The sequence below is a fragment of the Alosa sapidissima genome, chromosome 16 (assembly GCF_018492685.1).
Source record: "Alosa sapidissima isolate fAloSap1 chromosome 16, fAloSap1.pri, whole genome shotgun sequence".
Lineage (NCBI taxonomy): Eukaryota > Metazoa > Chordata > Actinopteri > Clupeiformes > Clupeidae > Alosa > Alosa sapidissima.
The window spans coordinates 201,863-215,317 of NC_055972.1; the positions used below are offsets into that span (position 1 = coordinate 201,863).

At 39.3% G+C, this 13,455-nt stretch overlaps 1 long non-coding RNA gene across 2 annotated transcripts; it reads left to right on the top strand.

The window, feature by feature from the left end:
• The first annotated feature begins 1,967 nt into the window (after window positions 1-1,967).
• Window positions 1,968-5,045, top strand: LOC121685211. Of its 2 annotated transcripts, none has more exons than XR_006023293.1 (3): window positions 1,968-2,055; window positions 3,625-3,782; window positions 4,717-5,045. It is a non-coding gene; the product is annotated as an uncharacterized LOC121685211 (long non-coding RNA). The 2 variants fall into 2 exon arrangements; XR_006023292.1 differs by lacking the exon at window positions 4,717-5,045 and adding an exon at window positions 3,969-4,138.
• The last annotated feature ends 8,410 nt before the right edge of the window (window positions 5,046-13,455 follow it).

The following is a 13,455-nucleotide window of genomic DNA, read 5'->3' on the forward strand; positions in this document are numbered from 1 at the left end:
CAAGAAAGAACTTCTTTGTTGCCATCGGAAACTGTACCTCAACACCAACGTCCTTGACCTGTGGTGTTCCCCAGGGGTCGATCTTGGGGCCACTATTATTCAACCTCTATATGCTCCCACTTGGACAAATCATTCAAAATAATTTGATTTCATATCATAGCTATGCAGATGACACACAAATTTACTTAGCTCTATCACCAAACGACTATGGTCCTCTTGAATCTATGTGTCAGTGTATAGAAAAAATCAACATCTGGATGTCTCAAAATTTTCTTCAGCTGAACAAAGAAAAAACTGAAGTAATTATATTTGGTAAAAAGGAGGAAAGACTTAGGGTTGCCACTCTCCTTGACACAAAAGGGTTGAAGGCAAAGGATACTGTTAAAAATCTTGGTGTATTAATTGACAGTGATCTAAATTTCCACAGCCACATGAAAGCGATAACTAAATCAGCTTTTTACCACCTCAAAAATATTGCCAAACTCAGAGGGCTGATGTCAAAACATGACTTAGAAAAACTCATTCATGCATTTATCTCCAGCAGGGTTGATTACTGCAATGGACTGTTCACAGGCCTTCCTAAAAAGACTATTAAACAGCTTCAGGTGATACAAAATGCAGCAGCTAGGATTCTAACAAAAACTAAAAGAACTGACCACATTACTTCAATTCTTAAGTCCTTGCACTGGCTTCCAGTAAGTCACAGAACTGACTTTAAAGCACTATTGCTTGTTTATAAATCAGTAAATGTAGCAGGACCTAAATACTTGTCAGAAATGCTTCAGCAGTACACACTTTCTCGTCCTCTCAGGTCCCAGGTGAAAAACCTGCTAGTAAAACCCACAGTTAGAACTAAACATGGTGAAGCAGCTTTTAGCTGCTATGCGGCTCAGCTGTAGAACCAACTTTCGGATGACATTAAAAAGGCCCCAACTGTAGCCAGTTTTAAATCTAGACTCAAGACCAAACTGTTCTCAGATGCTTTCTGCTAACTGTACCGAGTTACAAATTCTGAATCTGCCTTGATAATTATTCTACCTTGTCTTTTATTTTTTACTACTTTTGCCTTTGTTTTTGCTTACTAATTATTCTTTATTTTTAAATGATTTTACCTTGTGTTTTCTTTTTATTATGATCTTTACCTTTTAACTATTCTTTGACTATATTGCCTTTCTATGCTTTTATTTGTTATTATTGTTTGCACTACAAAAACGCAAATATCTGAATTATACTTCTTCCTTCACCCAAATAATGAAGGTGAAAGGAAGTTATTAAGCATTGGCTGTGTATATATATATATATATATTATATATTAAGCATTGGCTGTATATATTTAGCTGTATTGGCTGTGTTATTTCTTTTTTTATGGGATATTTATATGTAGAAATGCACATTTGCAAAGGTGAGTTAGTATGTTGTCGTAAAAGTGGCTCTCTTTTTGATTTTGTACTGCCAATGTGGCTCTTGTGAAAAAAATAGTGAGGATCACTGGAGTCTATCTTATACACACCCATTGAACCAACAAAGGAAATGCAAAAATAGAGACTTTTCTGTAATTATTCCATATTTTGTGTAGTCATTCTATATCAGAACACCTCACATACAACCCAAATAGTCCACAGGAAACCTCAGAATGTTAACTTTCACTTGAGACCATGGTTATGCTTCTACACAAAGGGATTCAAGTGCAGTAAGCATTTGATTGTCAGTATGCATACCTCTGTGTCAGTACTTCACATATTTATTCTGGTAGGCCCCAAAAGAGGTGGGAACAATGCCCTCTGAAGTGCAATTTCAGGGAAAAACTTGGAATTGGTATTGAGAACCATGTAGTGGGTTCGATGCCTGTACTTGCCGTGTAAATGTGACCTTTAATTGATAGCAAATGCATCAATTGTATGCTGGCGTTTTTCCTCAGATTGTCATGTTTGTAACCCCCCCCCCTTCCTTTTTTTTTCACAGGCAAAATGGTTGTCAAAGTAAAGTACAGAACAGAACAGAAATTTGTGAAGATTTCTGATAATGAAGTGAAGCTTGTGGAACTATTTAATGGAGGTAATCTTGTTTTTCTACATGAGATGATTCGGTAGGCTTTATCGAAGTCAAAGTCTGCTTTATTGTCAATTTCTTCACATGTCAAGACATACAAAGAGATCGAAATTACGTTTCCCACTATCCCACGGTGGAGACAAGACATATTTTACCAATTAAGTCCACAGACAAACATAACATTCAAGTAAACAGTAAAAAGTAAATAAGAAGGCACATACAATGAAGAAATAAGAGCAGCAAAATTGGGTTGAAATTGTGCAATTGTGCATAGATAGTGCATATATTGCATATAATAGTGCAAAAATCAGGCCAATAAATGGCTGAGGTAGTTCTGTTTGACCTAAGTATGCAAGTGGCATAGTGGTGCAAGTTATATAAGAGCAGCAGAAGTGTATTCAGAAGTGTTTTCAGGACAACAACAAGTTGCAAAGTGTGCAAGTGTACAAGTGGAGTAGTGCAAGTGGAGTAGTGCAAGGCAGCCATTGTGGGTCCAAAGTTCAGGATGTTATGTAGCTGAGGGTGGAGGGGGGAGAGGGGGGAGAGAGCTCAGCATCCTTACAGCCTGGTGTATGAAGCTGTTGGTGAGTCTGGTGGTGTGGGAGTGCAGGCTTCTGTACCTCTTCCCAGAGGGCAGTAGAACAAATTGTGAGCGGGGTGACTTGCATCACTCACAATTGTGGTCGCCTTGCGGGTGAGGTGGGTGGTGTAAATGTCCTTCAGGGAGGGGAGTGAAGCACCAATAATCCTTCCTTTATGTAACAAGAACGAAAAATGACTACAGCAATTTGTAACAAGTGTAACATTCTCATTTACCGTCTAATAATAGTATTTTAATAGGCATAGCGCATACCTTTTGTCTTCTCCCTGTGCATATGGTTGACTAGCAGGCCATATTCATGTCAGTCATAGCCCCAAACCATCATGATATGCATGGTCATGGAAGCTAGAGAGGCCTACAACAGATGTTAAAAGTTGCTTTTGCTTTCAGCAAGGGGAGATTGTTAGTTTATTCTTCCACACAAACATCGGGTATTTGTGGGCGTTTGAGGGTATTTGTGGGCGTTTGAGGGTGTTTTGGGGAGGTAACCAGGTGCGCCATGCTTTTGGAGGTGCAAACAAACACTGCATCGCCATTGAGATCACATAGTAAGGAGCTGGCTCAAGGATTATAAAAGTATTTTCTCCCGATTAGTTGTAAAATGAAGGCACAGTTTTTACATGCGTGTTCACTTCTGGCTCCTTGGCTATCAATTTGGTAACGATAACGGGCTATTTGACATCTTTAGAACACTAAACATATCGAAGGTGTCAAATGTTGAGTTTCTCCAGTCTAGATTTTTTGATGTTAATTACTCCTATGATGTATTACTATTGTCTATCCAAAGTAAAATGCCTGTTTTGAAGTTAACTGATGGTTAAATAACCAAAAATCTGATTGTTTGCACCTCCAAGTGGTGTGTGACGTAGGTCTGTGACGCGAGTTTGTGTGAAAGAATTGTAAGCCTCTTGCTCATATGAACTGCATTTTTTCCACATTATCAGTAATCCTAATTATGCTTCTATTCCTTACAGTTTTCAAGAAATTTGGAATCCCTCTCGATCCCTATCTGATGCTAAACTTTTTGATGACACAAAAACTGAGCTAGATGAAGAGGTATTTGAGGAGGTGGTGGTCTCCAACCGCGATCTTGGTCGTGTTTATGAACTCTCCCTTGACATTACACCTGAAGGTAGGTACTCCTAATAAGGAGGACATCAGAACAGATCAGTGGCCAGGCTTAAAAACTCCAGATTTGATTGGATGCACATCTCGGGTTGACAGAACAAAGTAGAAATAGACATTCAAGGCACTGCCAGCCCAAGACAAATTTCCCATTTATAGGACTGAAGTAATCTGATTCTAATTCCTAATGCAGATTTTGATGCTGACGTGATGCCAAATAGCCGAGAAAGTTCCATCCTGGAGGTTGATGATGGTGATACAGTCATTGTGAATATTGACAGCCCCCTGCAGATGCAAAGTTCAGACAATAAAGCCCTTTCTGTAAGTGTTTTTTTTATGGAGATGATGTCCTTGTTCCGTTTCTAACAAAGCAACACCAAAGAACTTTCCCTCTGTCGCACGCACGCTATTTTTTTTATCAAGCACCGGCTTTGCAAATAAAAATGTCCACAGACAAGGTAGAATATGTTGCACGATTTATGAAAGTACAATGTATTGCGACATCAGATGCAAGTCAAATTTGTAGTTTCTTATGTCTCATTCCATCGAACTACAGATCCGCTACCCGATCTGGCAAACTTACATAGTGCAGTTACAGCCGATAAAGGGCTGCGAAGCGAATGCAGAAGTGCCGTTCACCCTGATACAAGTTGATGAACCACTGAAACGATTTTGGAAACATTATTTTAAGGTACAAAAAACTCTTTGGTGTTGCTTTAAGTGCAACTGTGGAGAAATGTGAACCCTAGGGTCACCCTGACCAAATCTGTTACACTTTGTACACCACAGGATGACTCTCCAAATACAAATAAGACATAGAGGCACTGTCCAGCTAGCTAACCTGTTGGATCACATGTTCCAACACAAATGCAATGCATAAGTCCATTGATGTTTTGTTCCAAAAATGCATGCATTGACTTTTTTGTTTCTTGTCTTTGAAGGTCATAGAGGAAAAAGAGGCCTGGAGGAGGCCAGATAATAAAGGAATACGGGAGGACAAACGCACTTACAGATGCAACGAGACGGAAAATGGTCAACATGGTTGTTGCCAACATGACTGAAATTCATGGGTAATCATTTCTTTAACAACATTGGAACATAGTCATCTCCAACTATTGTAATTCACTATTAGCTGTCTTACCTGCTTGTATAATAAGATAATTACAGCTGATTCAGAATGCTGGAGCATGCCTGGTCTTCAATCAGCCAAAGAGGTGTAACGATCCTGTGTTCCCTGTCCCTCCTTTGTTTACCTCCTGTGCCATGTGCTCCTGTGTTTACTTCCTGTCCCTGTGTTTACTTCCTGTCCCTGTGTTTACTTCCTGTCCCTGTGTTTTAGTTCCTGTCAGCCATGTGCTCCTGTGTTTACTTCCTGTCCCTGTGTTTTAGTTCCTGTCAGCCATGTGCTCCTGTGTTTACTTCCTGTCCCTGTGTTTTAGTTCCTGTCAGCCATGTGCTCCTTTGTTTGTCTTACCATGTCTCAGTTCCTTGTGTCTCCGCCCCTCACCTGTTCCTCATTATTAGTCTGCTAGTTTAATTATGATTTCCAGCCCTGTGTTCACCTGTCTCTTGTTTCTTGTCCACTTGTGCCTTGTTAGCCTTGTTTAACCCCTGTGTATTTAAACCCTCTGTCTCCCTCAGTCCCCTGTCGGTCATTGATGTTGTTTTGTGGTTGTGGTGTAGTGTGCATTTGCATTAAAGATTCCTGTTCTCAAGTTTAAGTGTTCCTCGATCTCAACTTGCCCTGCGCCTCGGTCCAGCTCTCCATACTGCAACCCTGACAAGAGGACACATGTAACTCCTCTCCTAGTTACTCTCCACTGCAACCCTGACAAGAGGACACATGTAACTCCTCTCCTAGTTACTCTCCATTGGCTCCCTATAGTAGCCAGAATTAAATTTAAATCTCTCACTTTGGCCTATAAGACACTGACTGGATCTGCTCCTTGTTATTTTAATTCAATAATCAAGACGTACATCCCCAACCGCCCACTGCGGTCTTCTGATGAGCGTCTGTTGTGTTGACCAGTCATAAACGCTAGAGACTCTTTTCCTCAGTGGTTACATGTTGGTGGAATGAGTTGCCCAGTAGTCTCTGTTCCTGTGATAGTTTTTGGTCGTTTAAGAGGGGTCTAAGCGCATATCTGTTCAACATGCACTTAGTTCTTTAAGAGCTTCGTATGTGTTATGGTTTGTATAACATTTTTTTATTTCCATTAGGCTGTTGGGCAATTCCACGGAAAATTGACTTTTTGTCACATCCACAACGCCAGTGAAATGCCTTGGCATTTGTATGATGTGAATGATAACATTCTGTTTTGTGCATTTTTTCTCATGTACATGTACATTCAGCCAAAAATAGCAAATGCTCAAATTTCATGTAATCATTCATGTCATACCATACCATCACATTTTATTGGCTTTATGGATGTTACAAAAAACATAATTTTTCATGTAATTGCTCTGTTGATTAAATTGACATTATTGTTTATTATTGATATTCACCTTAATGTAGTCTTACCATGTTATTGTTTTTTATGTTATTGATTAAATGGACATTTTTGTTTATTATTGCTTTTCCCCCTCATTTTCATTATTTATTTTACTAGGCTATTGAGTGAATTGACATTGTTTATTATTGCTATTCTCCTTATAGTTTGACCAATATTCTGTTTCCTGTTAAATTTGAGATATTATATTGTGTTTGTATGTCTCTTTGGACAAAAGCGTCAGATAAATCCCATAACCATAACTATCATCCAAAGTGAAAAAAACATTACAGTGCAAAGACTGAAATGTTTTTGCAGAGATAGCCACCCAAAGAACCCTTTCTTCACAATCACCACACGTGCAGTGTGCTTACTTTCTTAAAGTGTAATTCAGGCGAAAATTGACCCCAGGGTAGTGATCAACCACTACAGAGCTTGGCCCGGTATATGCTATAGCCCCAAATCGCAAACAGTGGATTAGCTAGGGGCAGTGAGCCAAACGCTTCCCAAATAGCATTTATTTTAAACCAGTAATATTAATGCTTTATGCTTTAAGCACATCACCATCCAGAACTGTGAAGGAACTGTATGCCAAGGGCATAGTATCGGTCTTCCCACAGTTGAAGGATCCCTTTTCTGAAAATTGTCATGTAAGTATATTTGTCCTTTACCCTCCACCCCCACCCACCAAAAAAAAAAAAAAAAAAAACGAATTTATTAACCAGCTCATCAAACTAATTATGTAATTTTAAGTTCATTTCAATGACGTTTTGCTCAATTCTTTATATTGCTGTATAGGAACATTTCTATGACTGTGATAGTGGCACAGGATATCTCGCCTGGTGCATCGAGACGATTCAAAAGAGGGCCTCGGAGGACCAACCAACTCCGGCACAACACAAAAGATGCAAGGGAGGACCAGCCTCTGAATGAGATGTGACGGAGCCAGCGCTTACAGAAGAACAGCTAAAAGAAGCAATATCTCTCATGAAGCATGCAACTGATGAAGAGGTGGTGCGACTGAAAATGAAGCAAACATTTGTTCATCGCCAGAGAATGGTCCATGACTCTCACCAGTCACCTGATGTGCCATCAACATTTACTCGTTTTGCTGATGTTAAGGGTCTGGGGCCGTATTCACAAAGAATTTTAAGGCTAAAAGTAGCTCCTAAGTGGCAAATTTAGGAGCAACTCCTAAAAATAATGGGCGTGTCACTCCTAACTTTAGGACTCCTAATTTTTTTCACTAAAAGTAATTCATGAAGCATTTTAGACCTAAAAGTAGCACCTAAGTCTGGGACAGCTTAAAAGAAGTCGAGAGGACTCCTAACTCACTAAGACCTATTCACAAACAGCTTTTTGTGGCATTTCACATTGCGATGTTTTGAAATGGGTATGCGGCAACAGGAGCTTCCAATCGCGAGGGAACAATTTTGCATTGTGAGCATAAAAGGGATGCTATAACGCCACCAACAACAACCAAAACTTCTCATTGTCAACATGTAAATGAAATGTAACGTTTCATTGTGAATCAAATTAAAATGTTCTCCTCTTTGCAAACGTACGCATATGGTGACAGATTAATTTAATAATGTTGCAAAGATAGGTTAGCCTACTGCATCAATCCGTAGGCCTGTTTCATTAGGCTACTAGGCTATTTGGTTTGCCTTACTGTTTATTCATTTAGGCTAGGCCTTTTTATTCAGTTATTCTTCATCTTCTGTCCTTCGCACTACTTGTGTAGCGCACACATTCTCAGACCTGTCACCTGTCACTCATCATCGTAAGGGAGGTATTTGGAATCATTCCCGCGTTACAATCATCAGCCAATCAAGGTGGTCACTTCAGTCAAGCTCGTGCATGAGTAATGGCATCATCCATAGCAACGAAGACTCACTCTTAGTTTAGGAGTTGTCATTTTTCCTTACTAAGAGTAGGTCTGAAAGGCTTTGTGAATAACTTTTAAGAGAAAACTCCTAGCTAAAATCTTTTAGTGCGATTTAGGAGTACTCCTAGTGGTAAGATAAAAGGCTTTGGTAAGTAAAATTCACAATGGACACTGATTCCCAAGTTTTATATGTGTAGTGACTAGTTATATAACTTTGATCATACGCTAGGTAGTAGTTACGAATTTCTGCTTAAAAAAAACGTGTCCCCCATCCCCAGATTGAACAAGACTTCACTCTGCTGTTTGGAGAGGAGACTTCGGCAAAACTTCTAGAGAGATGGCCAACGATGTTCAAAGAAAAGACCATTGAGGAGAGTAAAAGCCTGTCTCATATCAGCATTGAACTCAAAGAACTCATACAAGCAGCAGAGTCACCTCAGTCAGAAAATGGTGATGTAGAGGGTATGTAATGGTATTGATAAATTTCAACTTAAAATATGAAACCTCATATACTTTCACTTAGTTTTAAATGCATAAATTCAGTGTACAAGCAAAGCACAAAGAGTGTCAATAGTAATCAAAATGTTAATGTCAAATGTAAGTGTTAGCAGCATCTTTTTATATATTAACACGCTGAAGCCAACCTAACTGAATAGTGACATGATTTAGCTCCTTATTAAAATGCTTCAAGTTACAATCTCATGAGGGACATGCATGGCCTAGTGTGTAGGATGTCTCTGCACTTAGTGTGTTTGTATAGAATCTGATTAGCACAATTTGAGGAGGATAAGGAAACTTTACCCTCCTACTGTATTAACAGGAAAGCTGATTAATCTTGCTCTTTTTTGCTATCTTTTTCTCATGTTCACTAAGATTGGGACAGTGATCTGTCTTCGCTGTTGCTGTTGGTCTATTTGCTCCCTCCTACTTCCCAAGGCCGTAGAAAGCCAGGGAGATTGTCAGCTACACATGCCATAGAAAACCTTGTGGTGTTTCTAAAGGTTTGTAGTCACTTTCTAAGGCTGAGTGTTTGATTCAGTTCAATTTATTATAGGCAAATTCCAATTTAAATTGACCCATATCCTTATTGTTTGACGTCACCACATGCTGTCCATAGTAAAAGGAACAAGGACATGTGGACCAATCTAGACTGGGTAATGGTGAGGGAGATAAACACAGCACGTAGTGAGCTCGACAAAGAGTGCTATGGGTCAATTCTCACCAGAACTGTCTTTTAATCTTAGTAGGTCAATTCAACACCTAGCAACACCTTCACATTCACACTGACACAAATAGCACACACACTTCACTTTCCAGTACAGTGTGCAAGGGATTAGTAGTCATTTAACATACATAACCAATGCCCTTTGTACAATCTCAGTCCCATATGTACAGTAGATTTTTGTTAACATCACAGTTTATTTCTCCCACAGACTGGGAATAGTGTCCAGGGACATTTAGATGCCATTGCCCAGACTCGTCAGCCGTACCTCCTCGCTATTAGATAGATAGATAGATAGATAGATAGATAGATACTTTATTGATCCCCAAGGGGAAATTCAGGGGGTCTCAGTAGCATACAGACATCACACACAACATGCACTTAGAGCAGAAATGGTAAATATAAGTATAAACATATAACCAAACTCCACTGTACAATAGAGACAGTAGGAGATAAGAAAAACTAACAAAACTAAATACTAAATATACTATATAAATTAAATGTAAAAAATCCAGTGTGCTTGAGGGTGATCAAGCATGAGACCAGTGTTTCCCACAGAATTGGATTTAATTTGTGGTGGTAGCTGACTTGGACAACTAGGGGGGGGCATCTTCTTAGTAGTGTATAGGTCTAATTGAGTGCCTGTCACTTTAAGACGTTCTTGAGGGAACCCTTGCAAATTGCAATTGTAACACAGTTTAAAGGCTGCTGATGTGTGGTCCTTGAATTTTTTTGTGGGGTTACATTATTTTACTACCACACGATCTTTTAAAATTATGTTGATTCCGCAGACTTTTAATTTGCAAAAGTACGTTCGCTCTTCTTCGTTCGTTGGTAGGCTACGGTTTAGGCCTACGTGCGTCCAATAGGCTACATTCACGTTGAGCCAGAGGAGAGTTGCAAGTCGTCGCGTAATGTCATGCCCGGAAAATGTAAATTCCAAGATGTTAGGTTTGCCAAGGAATGTTATGCAGATTGGTTATCAAAGGACCCAAATGACCAACATTCTGCGAGGTGCAGAGCCTGCCTCAAATCCATCAAAGTTGAGGGCATGGGCGAATTTGCCTTGTCCAGCCATGCCGCAGGAACTCACCACAAAAAGGCGCTTCTGAAACTGAAAACAGGTAGGTAATTTCTTTACTTTTATCTAACATTTGTGTGGCGCTAACATGAATGAATTTAGGTTTCCCTACATGTCCAGTAGCTGCCTAGTTCTTGGTTCTCGACACAGATATCTATGGAGACTCGTTAGCCGTTTATGTTGTCTTAGAAATGATTAGCCTACAGTTATCCTACTCAGGTGTGTGTGTGTAACCCTCGTGCGTTGTGGTTTTCACTCGAAGAACGCGAAGACGTGGAACCATGGAGCAGGGTTATTAACCAAAAGGTTGGGACGTTGCAGGGTAACGTTAGCATGGTTTGGGTCAGCGGGGTTATTAACCTGGCACAAACATCAAAAGGTTGGGACGTTGCAGGGTAACGTTAGCATGGGTTGAAATATATCGGTAATGTGCTGGCTCAGTCTCCAAAGCTATGCCATATTTATGAATAAAATAAAGTACGAAAGGAATGTTACAGAAAATTGCACGATATGAACCTGCCACAAACAAAAGGTTGAGACTTTGCAGGTCAGCATAGGTTGAAATATCGGTAATGCTAGTAAGCAGAGAGATGACATTTTAGCTATTCTCACGTGTCTTCAAAACTTAGACAAAAATGCACTCAAATCAACTACACAAAATATACGGATAACATTTAGGAGGCAGATGTAATCTCTATCGATCTGTGTTGATTTAGAACGTTCACTGAATTTATTTCATTTAGTGTCCTTATGGTATAATGTTTTGTACCTTTTTATGGGCAATGTTTCTCAACACATGTTGTGTGTTAATGCTGTTTACAATGTCACGCTAAATATTTTCAATGAACTGAACAAGTTTTATTTATTATTTATTCCTTTTTCAATTTAATTGGTTTAGTATTTGTTGCTTCTGTTTTATATAGTAAAATGTTATATGCAATACCAAGATATGGTAGAGTATGGGTTGGGTTGTTGAATAAACCAACAGAGTTTATGCCAATTCTTTGTCAGTTTTACTTGTTAAGGATACTAGGAAAGTTTGTCACATGCATAGTTACTGGGTGTAAAAAAATGCACTGAAATTGTGTCTTTAACAAAGGTAACAAAAGCCTGAGAATGGTCTAAATATATCTCTGAGCAGCTTTCTGGCAACCGTGGCACTTTAAACAGAAGTCAAAAACTAGCTTAATCAAAGATGAAGGTAAGTGAAACAAATTGATATAATTCTGAATGCTGCACTTTTTTCCATAGAATTCCATGAAACGGTAGGCTAATGTACTTATATGCAATGTAGTATGGCATAGCCATGTACTGTGGATATGAATGTAGGCTATGAATATGATCAATATCAATGTAGGCTATAAATTCAGTCCACTTTCTTGCATTGCTTCTGACCCAACAACTTCTATGCCATTTAGTCTTTTATTGAATTTGCATTGTATTAAAATATGATAACCTCTTCAGCGGTCACAGTAGGTAAATGCCGCCACGTGTGGTCCTTGAATTTGAGGAAATTGGTCCTGGAAAGTCCTTGAAAGGTCCTTGAATTCGATGTTCACCAAGGTGTGGGAACCCTGAAATGACACGAAAGCTGATTAAAACTATTCGAATAACTTACAAGGTTAGCCCATGCACGCAAAGCCATGCACGTCTAACAAGACTAATCTTCTGCACTGCGGTAATATTCTGTGTTGAGTTGGTCTACTTTCCCGGGCACAAGCCTAATGCCACACCCACTTCTCCTGAAACTCAGAAAGATGGATACATTTTGTGGGAAAATCCAGCTACGTATGCAGACATGTCCAACAATATCCCGCCCGCCTAAAACCATGCAGCCAGCTACTCAGCTACTAACTCCTTTGCCCTCAACTACTCGAACTTTCATCGAAAATAAATATGAAGCAAGGCTAAACACTTGTAAGCAAAGACATGGGCTTTAATGTAGACAACAATAGTGCATTTACACAGAGATGATTATTATAACGTTACCTAGATCGCGCCCTCCTGCAAGCTAGCACCTAGAGCTAACTGCTGGCTAACTTCACATGCAACCCTGTAAACCATTCGGTGCTATCCAGTCCAAACCACTTACTTTGATAAAGACTAAATATTAAACAACATAAACACACAAAACCACAAAGCCCATTGGCATTCTGGTGCTACCAATCACTGAAATGAGGTAGCCTAAAGCTAGCATTAACTAACGTTACTATGACAAACGCCTAGCATGCTAGCAGCTAAACTCAATAGCCAGAGCAGTTGCCAATTTTAATAAAACATCGGGAACAGAGAATATAAAACTAGGTTTCAGGGCAGGACAGGACAGGCTATCAAAAACAGGGTTGTCTGAACTAGTCACCCTATAATCTATCATACATTGGCTATAACGGTAGATAGCTAAGCTGTGTGAATGTTAACAGGTGTGTTAGCAGAAAGTTTATGGTATATTCTGTCGGTTGCTGCTATTTCAACAAAAACTAAAATGAAAAGAAGACCTGGTGGAGAAGGGTTTCATGTGGCTGTTTTGTTAAGGTCATTTTTTTAAATGGTAACTTACAGTAATTTTAATAAACCTGGTGACTTACCACACTTATTACGCAAAATTCCCATACATACAGTAATTTACTGAAATAATCATTTGAAGTATTTTACTGTGTGATATGAAGTAAAGTACTGTAGAAATTGCTGAAATGTCTGACAGTGTCCGTCGCAGACGTAACACGCATAGTCATTGTTTGAGAGGCCATCTGTGGAGAAAAATAAAAAAGAACATTCAGCAATGAATAAAAATGTCTCAGTGTCACCATTCGTCTCCCCTGTACATTATAAGATGAAAGAGGGAAATGATCATTCAGGTCTGTAAGCTGAAGCACACAAAAAGGCGTAACATCTGCACTGCAAAGCTCATATGACCGAAGGTGTTCAGTGTACCATGCCGTCATGATTTTGCATGCAAACATTATTTCTGTGTTCACAGCAATAACATGAGTGAATTCAGGA